Consider the following 16,822-nt stretch of genomic DNA (forward strand, 5'->3'; position numbering starts at 1 on the left):
GAAGGAAGACGGGAGTATAATGTCCTACACTTACAGGGGGTCTTGCTGTTTTTAAACCACTGTCATTGCAACAACAACAAAAAAGTAGCAGAGTGCTCTTTTGTGCCAAGTACTGAGCTGCTTCCTGCAGATGTAAAGTCAAATGGACATCATCCTTTCCCTCAAGTAATTCACTGTCTAGTTGGAAGCAACTACCTCAAACCCTTGCTGTTTCCGAAATTAGTCTAGAGCTGAACTAACCCAGTCTCCTTCAGTGGAAACAGCAAATGACAAGAAGAACGGTATTCATTGACCACCTCTGCTCCGGACTCAGCCTTGGGAGCCTACCTAGGCAGGTGTTTTTGTTGTTTATTTCTTTAACCTAATGAACAATTCTGAGTCACAGCCAGGACACTGAACCACTGAAAGACCTTTTCATGTGTTACTTTGAGTCAAATGTTCTTTGTCCTTCTCTTTTGTCAGAGGTGGACGGAAAATAGGCAGCAGTAGAGAAAAACCACTGCTGAGGAGCAGAATTGTGAACAATGCATCCTTTTCCTCCCGTCTCCTCTACTTTTCCTGTTTCTCAAAACATTTCAACCTTGCGTATATTCTTTATGTAGATGGATAGGACCGACTCTAACTTGCATCGTTCCTTTTTGTGTGGTTGGTTTTTGGTTTGTTTGAACCTGAGCAGAATTGCTGTTCGGACCTGCAAACAAGTACGTGGCACAGGAGACTTGCCCATAAAGGAAACTTGACTAAATTCCTCCTCTGGTGTTGAATGCTGACTTCTGAAATACCCAAACTGGCAATTTATCAGGAGGAAAACTGGCAAACCTTTGGGATGGAATGTCTAAGAAACGGTAATTTTTTTAGTGGAGTCAAGGGTTGCCTGTTTTTACAATAAGATACATACCTTCTGAACCCAGCCAGGTGAGACCATGCAGGTAGAGCTATGAGTCACCTTGGCAAGGATCAGAGCTAGCATGACAAGCTGTCCATCAACAGTTCAAGAGGCAGGGATTCTTCCTTGGCTGTTTCTTTAGCTTGAGTTTCTAAACCTACCCCCATGAAGGAGCATTGCCAAACCTATTCCAGCAAGAAGGGATCCAGGTGGCTTCAAAGATTTTGATGTTGGAAGCTTGTCCTGGTCTATCTGAAACACAGAACGCCACATTCAGCGGGCTCAGCCCAGAGCCCACACCTTAAGCATCTGCCCAGACGTCTCATCCCAATTCTTTATCCCTCTATTCTTCTCTCCTGGGCCGACTACTTCTTCATCCCAAGGGCGATGTCTATGGGGCTTTGATGCAACTGAGGAATAATCAGAGAGGACAAGAGTGCAAGAGGCAAAGGTTTAGAGGAAACCTGCTTCCAGATGAACCAAGTCCCTCATAGATGCAAAGCTTTGGGAGAGAGTTTAAAGAGCCAGTTGCCAGTCACTGCCACTTAGGAGGGGTTAGCAGAAGACACTCATAACAATCATTGGAATTAAAACATTCTTGTCACTTCCAACTTTTCAGAGCACCTATTTAAAGCTGAGAGTGGAAGGTGTCTATCCCATTCATTGCATTGTACGTCTCCTCTTTTACCTCCCTCCCAGTCCCCATACCTGCCAACATCTCTCTCACCAGTTGTCCACCAGGGAGAGTGGGGACAGGGAATCCCCACCCCATCCCCCCACTGAGGGTCATTACAACTTTCCCCCAGAGCCCAGTGGCCCTCAGCATCCAGCCTTGTGCATTCCCTTCTCCTGCAGCAGGTCTGTCGTTTCATGCTTCCTTTGAAAGACTACCACCCTTGACTCTCGAGGCAGCAACCATTCCCACCTTCCCCCTCATTTCATCTCAGCATGGGACTCTTTGCGTGCTCCAGACATCATAGGGCTGTAGGTATGGGGTGATTCAGTTACTGCATTGAAACATGACAGCTTGGGTCACTTTGGGTCTAAACCAACCCCTTTGAACGCTCGCACCAACCGCGCGATCCACCATCATTTCCCGTGATGCCACATGATCCCCCAAGGCTCATCCTTGGGTAAGAATTCGATTCCAGCTGGGGATAGCATCACTGCAGACTGAGAAGAGGTGAAGAGTGGGGAGTCGACCTTGGCTGGCTGCAAGTGTCCCGAGAGAGGAGAGGTATGATGTGACAAGGGTGTTTGAGAAGGAGAGCATCTAGGCAAGGGACAGAGGACTGGGCAGGAGACAAGAGCACGTCCAGCATGTTCAACGACAACCTTTCCAGTGTGATTGGAGGGTGTGAGCAGGAGAACTGGAGAAATGGAATCTGAAAAATATTTCTGGGACTTGACTGTGGTGAGTTTTCTAAAGCTGAGCTAAAGAGATAGGACTTTATCCTGTTCACAGTGGGAAATCAGCGAAGGGTTTTAGAGCGAGGGTAAGGTGCCCCTGCTAAGCATGGTTTGAGAAAAATGGCTTGGACAAGGGATACAGGATGGATTGGTGGATGGAAGTGTCTGAAGGCAGAGAGACTGCAGTGGGTTGAATGGAGTCCCCCCAAAACTCATGTCCCCCCAGAACCTCAAGATGTGACCTTATTTGGAAATAGGGTCTTTGCAAATGTAATTAGTTAAGGTGAGGTCATAGTAGATTAGGGTGGGCCCTGCATCCAATGACCAGTGTCCTTATATGAAGCTAGACAAAGACACACACAGAGAGGAGCACACCATGTGAAGACAGAGGTGGAGACTGGGGAGATGCGTCTACACACCAGGGAGCACCAAGGATTGTCAGCCATCAGAGGAAGCCAGGAGAGACGCAGGGAGCTCACTCTCCCTCAGAGCCTCCGGCAGGAGCCCACCCTGCGCACACTTTCATTTCTGACTTCTGACCCTCCAGAACTGTGAGACCGTTGTTTGAAGTCTCGGTTTGTGGCGATTTGTTACAGCAGCCCTAAGGAACCCATGCAGACACCAAGAAAGAATCTAGCTGGATGCAGCTCTGGAAATGACACCGCAGACAAGAACAAGGCCTTGGGGAAGAAAGAAACAAAACCAACCACTTGCAAAGAACAATCAGTGAGAATTAATGAGCAGGGAACTAGCAAACTCTAGCAGCAAGATCTGACTCCATGTTCGGGGCGGGCGGCGGGCTGTGCAGGTGGGAACTCCCAGTGTGCTCTCAGGCCAGCGCTCTGGGGTGTGAATTTCAGGGTAGTTTATAGTCCTTGAAGATGCTCCTGGGGGTCAGAGGTTACATTTGGCCTCGCAAACTGGGAGTCATATTGAAAGCAAATGCAGGGTGACCTCTAGCAACCCTAACCCAAGGGCAAGTAAATACTACATACTGTAAACCAAATTACCTTGTTTCCCTTTTCTTGTTTTGGGGGCTTTTTTGTTTGTTTTTTTTTTTCGGGGGAGGTGGGAATTGTTTTTCAGGGAAAAAAAAATCTCTAGTAAACAGTCTATGGAATAGTGTCTAGAGCGTGCAAAAAAATCCAACGAGGAGCAGCCGCCCTGTGGGGGTTGCATGGTGGAAGCAGGAAATTTTGATGGGGTTGATGCCAACGGGATCTTGCCTCTCCCTACATCCAGGTTTACCTCCAGTTCCAACTTTGCAAGACCTAGCATTTATGAAATGGGGGAGCAGCTTTCTTGGCGTTCCTCTGCCTCCCCTCTCAGCTGGGCAGGTGTAAACCCTCTCAAGCGTCTCTTCCCCAGTAGAAGCTCTTACCCCCGAGGCTTTGTGCTTGAGGAAAAGTCTAGGAAGAGGTGGGTTTCGCTCAGCTCACCATAAGAGTGTTCCCCACCCCCTCCGCCCTGCTCCAGGAACCATTCCCAGCACATCTGGAAGCTGTCATTGAAGAAGCCACAGGATTGCTTCCCTTTTTTTATTTTTTTTTTGATTGATTGATTGATTGGCTGCACTGGGTCTTCAACGATGCACATGGGCTTAAAGGAGACAAAGCAGACAGAAAGCCAGCGTGTGTACCAATTGCCCCAGGACCTCGCCTTGGGGTGCCTGTGCTTCTCCAGGCCTGAGGCCCTCCCTTCTGCCTAGGAGATTCTGAAAGTGTGACAGGCTCTGTCCCTGGGGGCGGCATTCGATGACAATGCAGCCATCCCCCTGGCCCCACCACAGCTTGCTCTCCTCTGCTCCTCTGCCCAGGTGGGCTGCCTCTCAGCCCTTAGTCCCCCACTGTTCCCCAAGGTGTCATTTGTCTCTCCTACAGTGCAACCTGCAGTGAGGATCTGAGGCACCCACGAGCATCTCTCCCTGAACTAAGTTGGCACAGTTGGAGGACGTGGGGCAGAGGGCCAGGCCCGATAGGAAGGCTGGCACGCTTTGCCGTGGGAGTGTCCGTTGACACCAGTTTCTTTCCTTGGAGGTAAAATCTGGTTTTGAAAGCCTTTCTTTTGTTTCTTTAATGGGTTCTCACTTCTAACCCAGAAATTCCACTTCTAGAAACTTTTTCTAAGAAAAGTAAGTATGTGTTCAAAGATTTCTCTGGAAAGATTTCCATCAGAACCTTATGTGCAATAGCAAAATAAAATTAAATAGCACCTAACTCTCCAAGACAGGAAGCTATGTCAATGAATTTGGGAACATGCCCTCAGAGGAATATTATCTCACGACCAAATTGCATGTTGTAAGGTAATATCATTTGCCGCCAGAAAGGAGAACTGAATGGCTGGGAGGTAGGCAATAAAAGGCAACTTTCCATTGAATGCTCTTTTATACCTGTTGCATTTTGAACCATTCCGATCACCGATATTAGGTAGGTAGATAAAATTTTAAAGAACATTTTAAAGAATAGGAGCTCAGACAGAGACAGATATTCAAGAAGGGTTCAGTGAAAAAGATATGCTGCAAAATAAGAATATTCTGTGTGATACCATTTCTGCTAAAAAACAGAACGTCTGGAAGGAAAATGGGTCCAAAGTAACAGTAGATATTTCTAATGGATGGAATGACAAGTGGTTTTTATTTTTCTCTGACTCATGTTTATTTCCTAGCTTCTACAAGGAACATGCAATCGTGTTTTGGGGAGTGGGAGTGGGCAGGATCAAGAAAGCAATACAAGTAATTTGTCATTTTTGAAAAAATGTTCCAACGATGAGTCCTGCACTTTCTCTCCTTCCTGTTTTGGTCAGACTTTTAGAAAGAACAGAGAGACACACTGTCTCTACTTCCTCACCCCCACCCTACCCAGCTCTACCGGAAATACAGCCTCCTCCATCCCTCCATCCCTCCCTCTATCCAAGCCCCACATCTTCCTGGAAAGCGTCTGGCCCCGCCCCCATTACCAAACCCACTGGATGTTTTCTACCCCACTCTTACTGGCCTCTGTGCTGTATTTGTATTCAATGGATTTAACAAACATTAATTTAGTGGCTACTGTGTGTCAGGCTCTGGTAAGGGGATAGCAACCCTAAAAGCTCAGCTCATTGCCCTCAAGGAATCCCTCCCCAGGCTGGTGGGAGAGGAGGAGGAGTGGGCACACGGGGGAAGCCCACTCACCATGCTCTCTGGATTCTCCACCAAGCTCTTCTACAGCTCCCCTGGCCCCCTCTGCCTGTCCCTTACACATCTGTCCCCAGGGACCTCTGCTTGCCCACCATTCCCCCTCACCCTCCCTGGGCTGCATCTCTCAAGTTGGCTCTTATTACAGAAGCTGATGTCCAACAGCCCCACCCAGAACGACAGACCCCTCCCTTCTGTTTCCCCCCAGGCCACAAGAGACCTTGTCATCCTCACCCCCACCTCCCAACTCGCTTCCTTTCTCACTCGCTGCATCTACCTGGGACCACCCCTAGGCAAGCCAGCTCCCATCCTCTCCACTCAAGCCCTTGTCCCCGGTCCCCCTCATCTGGGGCTTCATCTCCTACCAGGTCCACTGCAGTGGCTTCTTGGCCCCACTTAGTCTGTTCTTTGCAGACTGGAGCCCCAGTTCCATCCAAAAGGCCCCGACCCCAGTTCCATCCAAAAGGCCCCGTCTGACCCCTCGCAGCTCTGCTGCTCACCGGTTTCTACGGGATAACAGCTCTCCCTGGCTGCTCCCTCTCCGCACCCACCTCCCACTAGTTTCCTGGATACTAATCCCACCCTTGATCTGTCACACCTCGGTGCCTTTGCCCAAGCCAGGGTGTCCTTCCCCCCCTCCCCCCGGTCCCTGGGAGCCTTGGATTCTCTCGCAAGTACCCCTGGCCTGGCTGAGTCCTGTCTTCATCAGGGTTCAGCTCAGGCTCCCTCTGCTCTGGAGACTACTCAGGAACTCAGCCCCTGCTGGGTGGCCCTCCTCTGTGACCCTATCTGTCACAATGGGAGCACAGCACTCACCCCGTTAAGTGGACGTGACTCACACACTTGTGCTTTCCTCCCAAGTCGGCTGCCGGCCCCCTGGGACAGCCACTGTGAATAATCACTGCATCTTCAGCTCTCGACACGACGCCTGGCCAGCCCAGGCATGTCCTGAGGTGGACCAAGGGCTGCTACCATCCCAGAAGGAAACCAGCAGAAAGTTGGCCCTGGCCGTAGAGCTTTTGCTTAGGTCCGAAAGCGTCTCAGGCCCAAGGGGAAGCTGTATGTAGAGGTGTCTTTGCCCAGTGATGGGCCCCCACCCTGAGCAGGGGCCCCGCATCCCAGGCCCCACCCGGGTGTGTCCCTTGCTGCTCACCCCAGCCCAGCAAGGAGACCCTCCCGGCCGCGGGTCAGGCCAGGCCAGCCTGAGGGCTCCCCTCCCCCACCCAGGCGCACAGCGTTGCTCTGAAGGCCTGGATCCACCAGGAGGACAGGGCCCTGATCCCTCCAGCAGGAGACCCCCCCAGAGGGGCCCAAACCTCCACGAGGTGTGAAGGGGAGCAGAGCGCCAGGAGGGCTCATTCACAAAAGGCCTCAAACCATAGGCAGTGGACCTTGTCTCCAAGTGAAGGTCTACCCAGCCATTGTATTTGAACCAGTGTTAAAAGGCATTTATTTAGTAAACGTTTAAATAAAATATACCATCTACATGTTTCTGTACTAGTTTTTGGTATTTTTCTTTTTTCTTTTCAAATAGTCAAGGTACTCAAGAAATGGAAAAGACCAGGGCCTCTTTCCGTCTCCAAAATGTCCTCTTGGGGCTGACACAGGGGAGTCTGGGAGTGTCAAGGCAGGGGTGGCCTGTTCTCCAGCCCCCTCCCAGTCCCCATCCCCAAACCCCTGCACACCCTTGCTGACAACAGAGCACAGCAGCCTGGAGAGCCGGGGTCCCGGGAGGGGGATGGCGAGGAGTGGACACCGCCACCTTGGGGACAGCCGGTCTCCTCTCCCTGTAGCTGTGAGGAGGGGAGAGGATGACCACGTCCTGCACACACATCTTCATGCAGCCCCCACCCCCATCTCTGCGGGCTGCGTGCCCTCCTCACCCACCTAGAAAGATGCAAGAGCCCTGGCAACACACAGGCACAGCCCGGGGGCGGGAGCCGAGCCCAAGCCCCCCAGCCACTAAGCTCCCTGGGCCCGCCAAAGCTCCCACATCAAGTGTTTCCTCAGCGGAGGCAGGGAGAGCCCCTGGGGAACAACCAGGCAGTGACCAGGGTCTCCCATGCAGCCGTGATCGCCCAGACCCCATGCTGGGAATGAAGTGACTGCGTGGATTCCCCACGCGCCTGGCACATTTCCATTGTGCTAGCTGCTGGGTCTTTCACAAAGGTCTGCACCTTGTGCCTGCAGCCTGAGAATCTCCCCACTGCACAGCCAGGAACAGCAACCGCTCAGAATTTTAGGGAGCAAACATTTCGTTGGCAGTTGAAGGCGACTGCTGAGTGAAGCCAGGGGCCAGCAGGACCCACAGTCTGTAGAGGGGCACAGAGGTGGGCAGGACACTTCAGGGCCTGCAGGGAAAAGCTGATGGGAAGGGGATGGGGGGGGTCAGCTGAGATTGTGCTGGAAGAAGAAAGGGATGAGGGAGGGGGTTTAGGCATTGTTATCAGGTGGCCTAAAGGCAGACTCTGACAACTGTTGTGTGTCCCTGTGGGGAGGCTGCCCCAAGGACCCAAAGGGGCCTTGCCACAGTCATTGAGCTACCTATCTCTTTCTTAGCCCCAAAGGCAGGAGTCCTGGCTGCCCCTGGGACTGAACTCCAAGTGGGGACTGTGAATCAAGATCAAGTTCAGGAGGGTTGGGGGGAGATTGGGATTGCCATATATACATTACTAATAAGAAAAAAAACCCAAAATGCACACTCTAAATATATGCAGTTTATTGTATGTTAATTGTATCTCAATAAAAGTTCTTTAAAAGAAAAAAAAGATCCAGTTCACACCAGGGATACAACAACTTCACAGAAAGAAATCAGCCATGGCACGTGCAAAGGAGCTGGCCAGTGCCAAGGCGGAGCAGGGGAAATGGAGCAGAGACATCTGGGAGTGGCACCTTGCCAAGCACCCATCACGTTACATACGTGCTGTCTCCACACCAAACCCATAATGGATTGCCAGACTTTCTCGGTTCAAGGTGCCCTTACTGCCTCAGTGATGCTGTGCAGTGCCCCTGGGCTACAAGAAATACCTGGTACTTCCATTAACAGGCAGTTAGTTCCAAACAACTTCATCACGTCCAGCCTGGCAGATGTTGCTGTGGTCACTTTGAAAACTTTTAAATATTCAGCGGTGCTCTTGGGAGTTTGCTGCAGGGCCCTGGGTCACCTCACTATGAAATTGGGAATCACAGAGGTAAACCATTGGTTAGAAGTCCTGGTTGAGTCCTTCCGTGCTTACTACCTCTTATCAGAGGGAGAAATGGCAGGCACGCTGGTCTCAAATTGTTATAAAATATGTTTGTTGCTAAGGCAGTTTCTAGAGTCAGCTGTTTTATTTCCGCAGCCATCTAATACCAGTCTTCTCGGGAAAATTTGCCCGTAAGGAACAGTTTCGTGCACTGGAGTCTACACTGTTAAAGTCGAATCATCTGGAAGGATGCTCCCAAGGATTTCAAAGTTTCCCCACTAACATGCACAGAAAGAAGTTTACCCTGCAAAACATACCCCATGGAAAAGCAATGATAGCAGTGAGAGTCTGTGGCGGACGGTCGCACACTTGACCGCGTCCTACCTTTCCTGGTTTCCACAGTGACTAACAAGCACACATGTTGAACTCTCTGGTGGCATGGTTCTAACTAAATTAAGCATGTAGTATAGATTTAAAGCAGTGGGCTAGACACTGGATCATTTCTTTTCCTTAGGGAAATGTGCCATCTCTCCATGTGAGGGTCCCACCACCCTGCCTCAGGGATGCTCCACACAGTGCATTCTCCCAGCTGAGTGCTGTCACCACTAGAGACCAGGCAGGAGGACCGTGTGCGCGCACATGCACCCTTACATTCTTTCTCCTCCCTCTCAGCGTTCTGGACGCTATTCTCTAATTCTCTGTTGTTTGTGAAGCATTCCCACCGTGAATGATGGAAGGCTTGCACTCTTTTCTGTTTCTCTACTGCAGCTTGCAGCTAGCCGAAACGGTGGCTTTGCATGAGGAATCAGGTGGGGCCTGTCCCCTCCTCAGACTCTGTGCCTTCTCTAATGGTCGCTGAAGGGGGGCCCTTTGAAACTGATCTGCCAGGAAAAAGGCCCCCATCCCTGGCACCTCCAACTCTTCCAGCGGATCTTGGATTTCTTGCTTTTAGCAAAGCAGGCTGAAACCTTGAGAGCGCGTTTCCCTGCCCATCCCCTAAGCTCAAATAGCATGTCCCAGAAGCCCACTGACACTCCCTGACAAATTCCCGGTTTCCCATTCTGCCTCCGCATCCTGCAGTTCTTCCAAGTTCTCTTGGGCTCTTATAAATGAGACTGCACTTGGCTGGATGTCATGAGTAGAAACAAGGCCTCTTCAGAACAGATGCAAAAGGAACCAATGGACCCTTTCCCAAGGCCCAGCATACACAGCTTTCCCGGGCTGCACTGCCAGACACCATCATGTTAGCCTCCTTGGTTGTGGCCATCACCACGTGCCGCTACAGCCCTTGTTCCCTTGTTCTGGGAGAGGCTGTGCAGGGACCCTCAGCTGATACTCATGCAGTGTATTCTGGCCCTGGTGGCTGGGGTGCAGCATGCAGGTGAGCTGCTCTACGATACCCAGACTTTGGAAGAGGTTTTCCCTTTGTCAGGGTCTTCGTCCTCTCCAGCTCCTCCTCTTCCACAATTTCTTGTGGCTGCATAGTGTCCAGGTGTACTGGTAGCAGCGACAAGGTACATGAGTGATGAACGCAGGATCTCCAAGGATGAGTCCCCAGCCATCAACGAGGATGGCTGCAAGACGCCTGCCCACTCTCCCTCCGTCCCTTCCCTGAGCGTGGTGGAAGGTTCCCTTTGCTATCCGCTTTCTCACCTCCTGTTCCAAAAGGTCAGGTTCCATCTACTGAGGAGGGGCTCATCTCTCACACAAGAGGAGGAGGGGACAGCACAGACTCCCTTCTCTAGGAGTCCCAACCTGCTTTCCTGCAGAAAAGCAAGAGCTACAAAACCCCTGACACCTCTTTCTCCTGCTTCCGGTTCCTGTAAGCCATGTGGGTGGAAAGGCCGCGGAGCTGGGCCCTGGATTGGCTCTTCTCCCCTGCTGATTCACCCTGGTTCTGGTCCTTGGTTTCCTTTCACCTCTTATAGCCTGAGGTCTCCTGCTGTTCCTGCTTTAGGTGGATCTCTTCTGCTTGCTGCCTGACAAGACACAGCGGCTTCAGATACCGGAGAAATTGTGTTCGGGAGAAAGGGGGTGCGGGAAAATGGGGATGGGAGAAGAGTAGGAAATTGACCTGTTTGGGGACTGATGGGAGAGGAAGGCATGGGAAGATGGGGAAACCTACTAAACGAATCATTAGGAGTCTGATAGAGGGAATTCCCTCGTGGTCAGGGGTTAGGACTTAGTGCTTTCACTGCCGCGGGCCTGGCTTCAATCCCTGGTCGGGGAAGGTCCCACAAGTGGCATGCTGCAGCCAAAAAACAAACAAAACAAACAAACAAACAAACAAAAAACAGGTGGGAGGGAATCTCAGCTTTGTAATTCAACTATACTTCAGTAAAAATAAATTAAAAAATGTTTTAAAGAAAGAGTCTGATAGAATTTATAAGTCCCTTCCTCTTTCCTGGAGTGTCTGGCTTCCTCTGCACCCTGTTGAGGAGCAGGTCAGCTTCAGGCTTTGCCCCCACACAGGCGGACAGAGGAGGATGTAGGGCTAAGTACCTGGCACACTCCGTTCTGGCCTTGGAGGCAGCAGTCTCCCGGAAGAGGGACACATTGTGCTTGAAGAAGGGCGCGTACTTCTCCCTGTCAGGCCCAGGGTAGATGCGCTGGTGTCCCCCCAGGTGGGAGTCCTCATAGGGGTCCTGGACCAGCATTGCTGCATGGACGGACTCATTTGGTTCTTGTCTGTGGAAACCAAGCTCAGGGTGAGTCAAGGGAGGACTGAGAGAACGTTCAGTAGGGAGAGGAAGGCTGGCTGAGGCTTTGAGAGCCTCCTGCCAGCTTCATGGCCTTTCGGGCCTCGCCACGTGGCCAGTCCCACTTGTGTATAGCCATGAAAACAGGCTTGCCTTTCAGAAATATGGTTTTCATCTTAAGTGCAATGGCATCCACTTGTAAACTAGCACTCCAAGTTATAATCTTTTGGGTATCTGATTACAGAGTAGTATTTAATTACTACTCTATACAGTAGTTGATTACAGAAAATTTACAAGAGTAAAAAAGAAGATAAAAACCTCTAATCTTACTATGAAACTGGCATATTGGCTATGAGGATGAACTCTAGGGCAGGCCTTACTGAGTTTGAACCCTGGCTTTGCCACACATTACCTTGTTCTTTATTCCTTCCTTTCCTTCCTTCTTTATTTTAGAGGAAAATGGGAGCATACAACATTTTTAAATGGCTGCCTAGTATCCTACTGGTTCTATGATTGTACTTTTGTTTATTAAGTCCCGTAGTTTTCAACCTTTTTTCCCCATTGAAAGACATGATTCCTAATGGTCATGTGCACTGTCCAGTCTCGTGGGAATACCTGGGGTATTTACAGTTACACTTCACCTTCATTCACACAGACACTTGAGTGCCTACTGTGCGCCAGGTCCTCAGGATGTCATGGCAAAACTCACACACACACTGGCCTGCATATCACAATGTAAGTGGTGAAGAGTGATGCTATTATAGGAATAATCCTCACTCTTTTCACGTTCATTTTTTTAATTTAATTGATTGATTGGCTGGCTGGCCGTGTTGGGTCTTCGTTGCTGCACACGGGCTTTCTCTAATTGCGGCGAGCGGGGGCTATTCTTTGTTGCGGTGCGCGGGCTTCTCATTGCTGTGGCCTCTCTTGCTGCGGAGCACGGGCTCTAGGCACATGTGCTTCAGTAGTTGCAGCACATGGGCTCTATACTTGTGGCTCGCAGGCTCAATAGTTGTGGCACACGGGCTTAGTTGCTCCGCGGCATGTGGTATCTTCCTGGGGCAGGGCTCGAACCTGTGTCCCCTGCATTGGCAGGAGGATTCTTAAGCACTGCGCTACCTAGGAAGCCCCTCAAGTTCATTTTTATTGTCATTAACAAATTATACTTTAGTATCAGCAACACATTACTATGTTTGTAACCCTTCTTACAATGGAAACAGTGGGTAAACGATAACGCCCTATTATTGGATGTCTAAACTGTTTTCTCTGTTTCTTGATTATAAACTTTCATGGAAATGGTTTCTAGAGGAGCTTCATTGGAAAGAAAAGAAAAAAAAAAAAACAGAACAAACCCCATAAAGTTCCTTATGTGCTAATATGAAATAGTTCTAAAATACACTGATAAGCGGAGTACAGAGAGTGTGAAAGTTATGCTATTGTCTGGGTAAAGGGAGAAAACCAATTTATATAAATACACATATGTATGTGCATTAAAGTTTTGTGAATGTGTACACATGACCCAGGGAACACTGATCCGCTCCAGGGAGGAAAACTGAGTAGCTGGAGGAGGAGGGTAGGAGAGAGACTATTCACTGTGTCTTTTGAATTTGCATAGATAATACATCACTTATCTATGATATGTGGTGTATTATCGATGCAAAAAATTGTTTTTAATAGCTACTCAGCCCCAGACTGCCTTCTCCATCTAGAGAAGGACTCTTACTCACAGGCAAGTAATAATAAACGAAGATAAGTTACACAACTAAGCACACATCAAACACCTGGGGCACCTGGCTTCTCGTGGCTCTTGGTGGCACTGGAAAAGCCGCTCCTTCACTCGCCGCTTGTCCTCTTCCATCACCTTTCTTTTGTCACAGCCCCGGAGGTTGACAAGGGTCACGGTATCACAGAGAAGTGCATCCTTCACTTCTCGATCAAGGCATGAGTCAGTGGTGAAGCTCGGAGAGTGGTTTACCTGCCAGGAGAAGGCATTATCCATCCCCTTCCTAGACCACCTGAGCAGGTCATGATTCTTGCAGGCCCAGCTGGAGGGTCTAGGAGAGACATCCCCCTCCAGTGGCTTTAGCCAAAGAAGCTGGATGTTCTCACTTCCAAGGCCACAGGACTCTGCTACAGAGATTTCCTCCAGTGTAGAGGCTGGTGAGAGCAAATCAGACAGCCTGACTCTATAGCTATAGTGTCCTTACAGGCAAGGCTTACACGAGGAACGTTTGGGATCCAAGGTCTGGGTTCCTATGGTGGAGGCCAGAGACCACCAAGATTGGACTTAGCAGGTCAGAAGTGCCGATGTCTTACACCTTCTGCTATATCCTATCCACCCTAAGGCCTGTGCATCCCCCATTCCATGTTCCACCAGCTGAGTACACTCCTATCCCAGGTGTCCTGTTCAGGGACAGACCTTGGTTTTGCAAAGCCTGGGAGATGATCCTCACCTCCAGCAGCCAGGGCTTCAGTGTGTGGTCCAGCAAGATGTCAAAACCAAGGATCTCAAATCAGGCACATGTACCTCCACTCAGATATTGGGGAAAACAGGTTTGGCAGTTGTGGCGAAGAACAGAATGTGCCGAGATGCTGGTTTTGATGATGATGTTCTCGATGTCTCCCCTCAGCTCTCGGGGGTCGTAGCTGTGCTCTCGCAGCCAGGCGTTGAGTGTTGACAGCTTCCTGTGAGGCCCAGGGGTCAAAGGAAGACCAGCGGAGCCGGGCTGCAGGCAGGAGGCTCCCTAACACTAACCCTAATTCCATGCCTAGGTTCCTTGCTCTTTAAGGGGTTGCTACCAGCTTGGAGCAGGGCTTAATTATAGGGTGGGGTTTGGGGCTGCACTTGGTAGTCAGGCACAGGACAGGGGTCTGTGAAGGTTAAGCCAGCTCAACCTCCCAAGGGCCAGCTCATTTCATGGGCTGCTGAGACCGTGGGGCTAAAGGGCAGAGAAAGAGGAGAAAGCAGAGTAGAGCATACCTTTCACTGCCCACAGCATCGTCCCGGACAATATGCTCCCTGTGTTTGTGGGTAGCATAGTTGGTCAGGTGCATGCAGACGTCATCCTGGGAAGAGAGTGGCCCTGTGGCCTCTGGCTGCTTCCACATAGTTCTTCCCTCCAGCCCTGCGTTGCCTTTTGATGACCCACCCCTCCCCAGGGTGACTCATCTCCTCTCCCTCTTCAGGGAGGACTGTTCTGTAGGCTCCCAGGGAGGGGGGGTGTCCTTCCTGCAGGTGTGGCTTTTCTGCAGTCAACCCCCCGCCCCGCCCCCACCACGTGCTCTCCTCCTACTCCTCCTAGCCAGGTGCCCAGGCACTCCAGGTTTCACTCCTTGTTCATGGGTGACAAGCTAGCTGCATGACAAGCCCCTGTACCCGGTTTCTCCACAGAACCTCAGTACTCGTGGCAGTGGAAGAGGGTGCTGCCCTGCACCGTAGGGCTGCTGGCTGCCCTCGTTTTTTTTTTTTTTTTAAGGATTTTGTTTGTTAAGATTGTTTTGATGTGGACCGTTTTTTATAAAGTCTTTATTGAATTTGTTACAATATTGCTTCTCTTTTATATTTTGGTTTTTTGACCATGAGGCATGTGGGATCTCAGGTCCTTGACCAGGGATGGAACGCGCACCCCCTGCATTGGAAGGCAAAGTCTTCAGCACTCAACCTCCAGGGAAGTCCCCCAGCTGGCTTCCTACAGGTGGTTGTGCCTGGGCTCCACGTAGGGCATGGTGGCAAAGCGGGCCAGGCCCTCCTCATACGTGAAGATCCGAAGAGGGTCACAGGATGTGATCAGGATGTAGATTCGCGTGTCAAACTTGAAGCCGTCAATGAGGAAGGGCTGAGAGCAGCAAAGCCACCAGAGGAAAATAATAATACAGTGGTTTCTCAGTATCTGCAGGGGACTGGGTCCAGGACCTCCCCAGGGATACCACACTCCGCGCATGGTCACGTCCCTTGTACAAAATGGTGTCAGCCCTGCGCATCCACGGGTTCCACATCTGCACAAACAGAGGGAGGGCTGACGACCTGAAGTACCTACTCTGTCCCATAAACTGTTGTAAGCACTTCAAATACATAATAACTCATTTAATTTTCACAGCAACCATATAAGATACTGTGTTCATGCCCGTTAACAAATGAGGAAACTGAGGCATAGCACAGGTAAGAAATTTGCCCACGATCACATATTTAGAAAGTAGAGGAACTCAGGTTCGGAGCAGGTTAGCTCCGAAGCATGGCTTCATGCTGCCTCCCAGGTAACAGGGGGTCGCAGGAAGGGCAGGAGCCTAGAACTGTCTTCCTCCCTGGCTGTGGCAGAGATGAGGCACCCCAGTGCTGGCAGAGGGACCTGGTGGTCCTGAGGCACCCTTCACCTTGGAGGTGTATTGCTGGCAGATCATATGTTCTCCTGGCTTCAGCTCCTGTGGATTTCGGGTGATGAAGACGCCACGTCCCTGATAGCCTCTGTCCGGCTTGTCGATATAAGTGCGGGTTTTTCGCTGAGGGGCATAGGACTGGAAGTCCCATAGCTGTGTGCAGAGTGGGGGGAGGGGTGGTCAGAGGGTTTCTGTGCATGATGGCTGTCCCAGGACCCTGAGGAGTTCTTCCCGCTGTCCAGTCCCTGCTCTTCTTGGAGCACGCAGTCTCATACCTACTTCTTTTTTTTTTCCCTCCAAGTTTTTTTTTTAAAAGAACTTTTATTGAGATATAACGGATGTGCAATAAACTGCATGTATTTAAAGGGTACAGTTTGATATTTTTTTCCTATTAGTAATGTATATATGGCAATCCCAATCTCCCAATTCATCCCAGCCCAAGTTTTTTTTTTTTAATTGAAGTATAGTTGATGTACAACATGATATAAGTTTCAGGTGTACAATACAATGATTCACAATTTTTAAAGGTTATACACCATTTATAGTTATTATAAAATATTAGCGCTATTCCCTGTGTTGTAAATATATCCTTGCAGCTTATTTTATACATAATAGTTTGAGACTTACTTTTCTTTAACCTGCTAAAACTGCCCTTCTACTGCCATTCCCCTGAGACATCCTAGGTCCTGGGGCCAGGGTCTGGTGGGAACTGAGATGGCGAACCCTTTCCTCCCCCAGAATCTCAGCCTGGGCAACTAGGCTCACTCACTCTGCAGGGAGGCACCAGGTGCGTGGGAAGATGTTGTATTCGGTAGGATAGAGTTTCTGCATGCGGTTGAGGTTCCGAGCCTGCAGATTCTTGCGGCAGATTTCTGTCATGCCAGGGAAGTGGCTGATTTTCTGAAACAGAGCCAGTTGGTTATATTACCCCTCAGAGTAAGGAGCCATTCCTGGGGCCTGGGCATTCCAGGTAGCAGTGGAGAAGGACTGGGGAGGTCAAGGGAGACGTCACAGTGGAGGTAAACACAGCACCTAGTCCCCCAGGGGAGAAAAGGAAGGTTCCCTAAGGCAGGTGAGAAACTGCCCCTTGGCCTCT

At 50.2% G+C, this 16,822-nt stretch overlaps 1 pseudogene; it reads right to left on the minus strand.

Moving 5' to 3' along the window:
- Positions 1–16,822, minus strand: part of LOC130844532 (tubulin polyglutamylase TTLL13-like) — a 40,527-nt pseudogene that overhangs the window by 20,953 nt on the left and 2,752 nt on the right.

This window comes from Hippopotamus amphibius, chromosome 2 (assembly GCF_030028045.1).
Source record: "Hippopotamus amphibius kiboko isolate mHipAmp2 chromosome 2, mHipAmp2.hap2, whole genome shotgun sequence".
NCBI lineage: Eukaryota > Metazoa > Chordata > Mammalia > Artiodactyla > Hippopotamidae > Hippopotamus > Hippopotamus amphibius.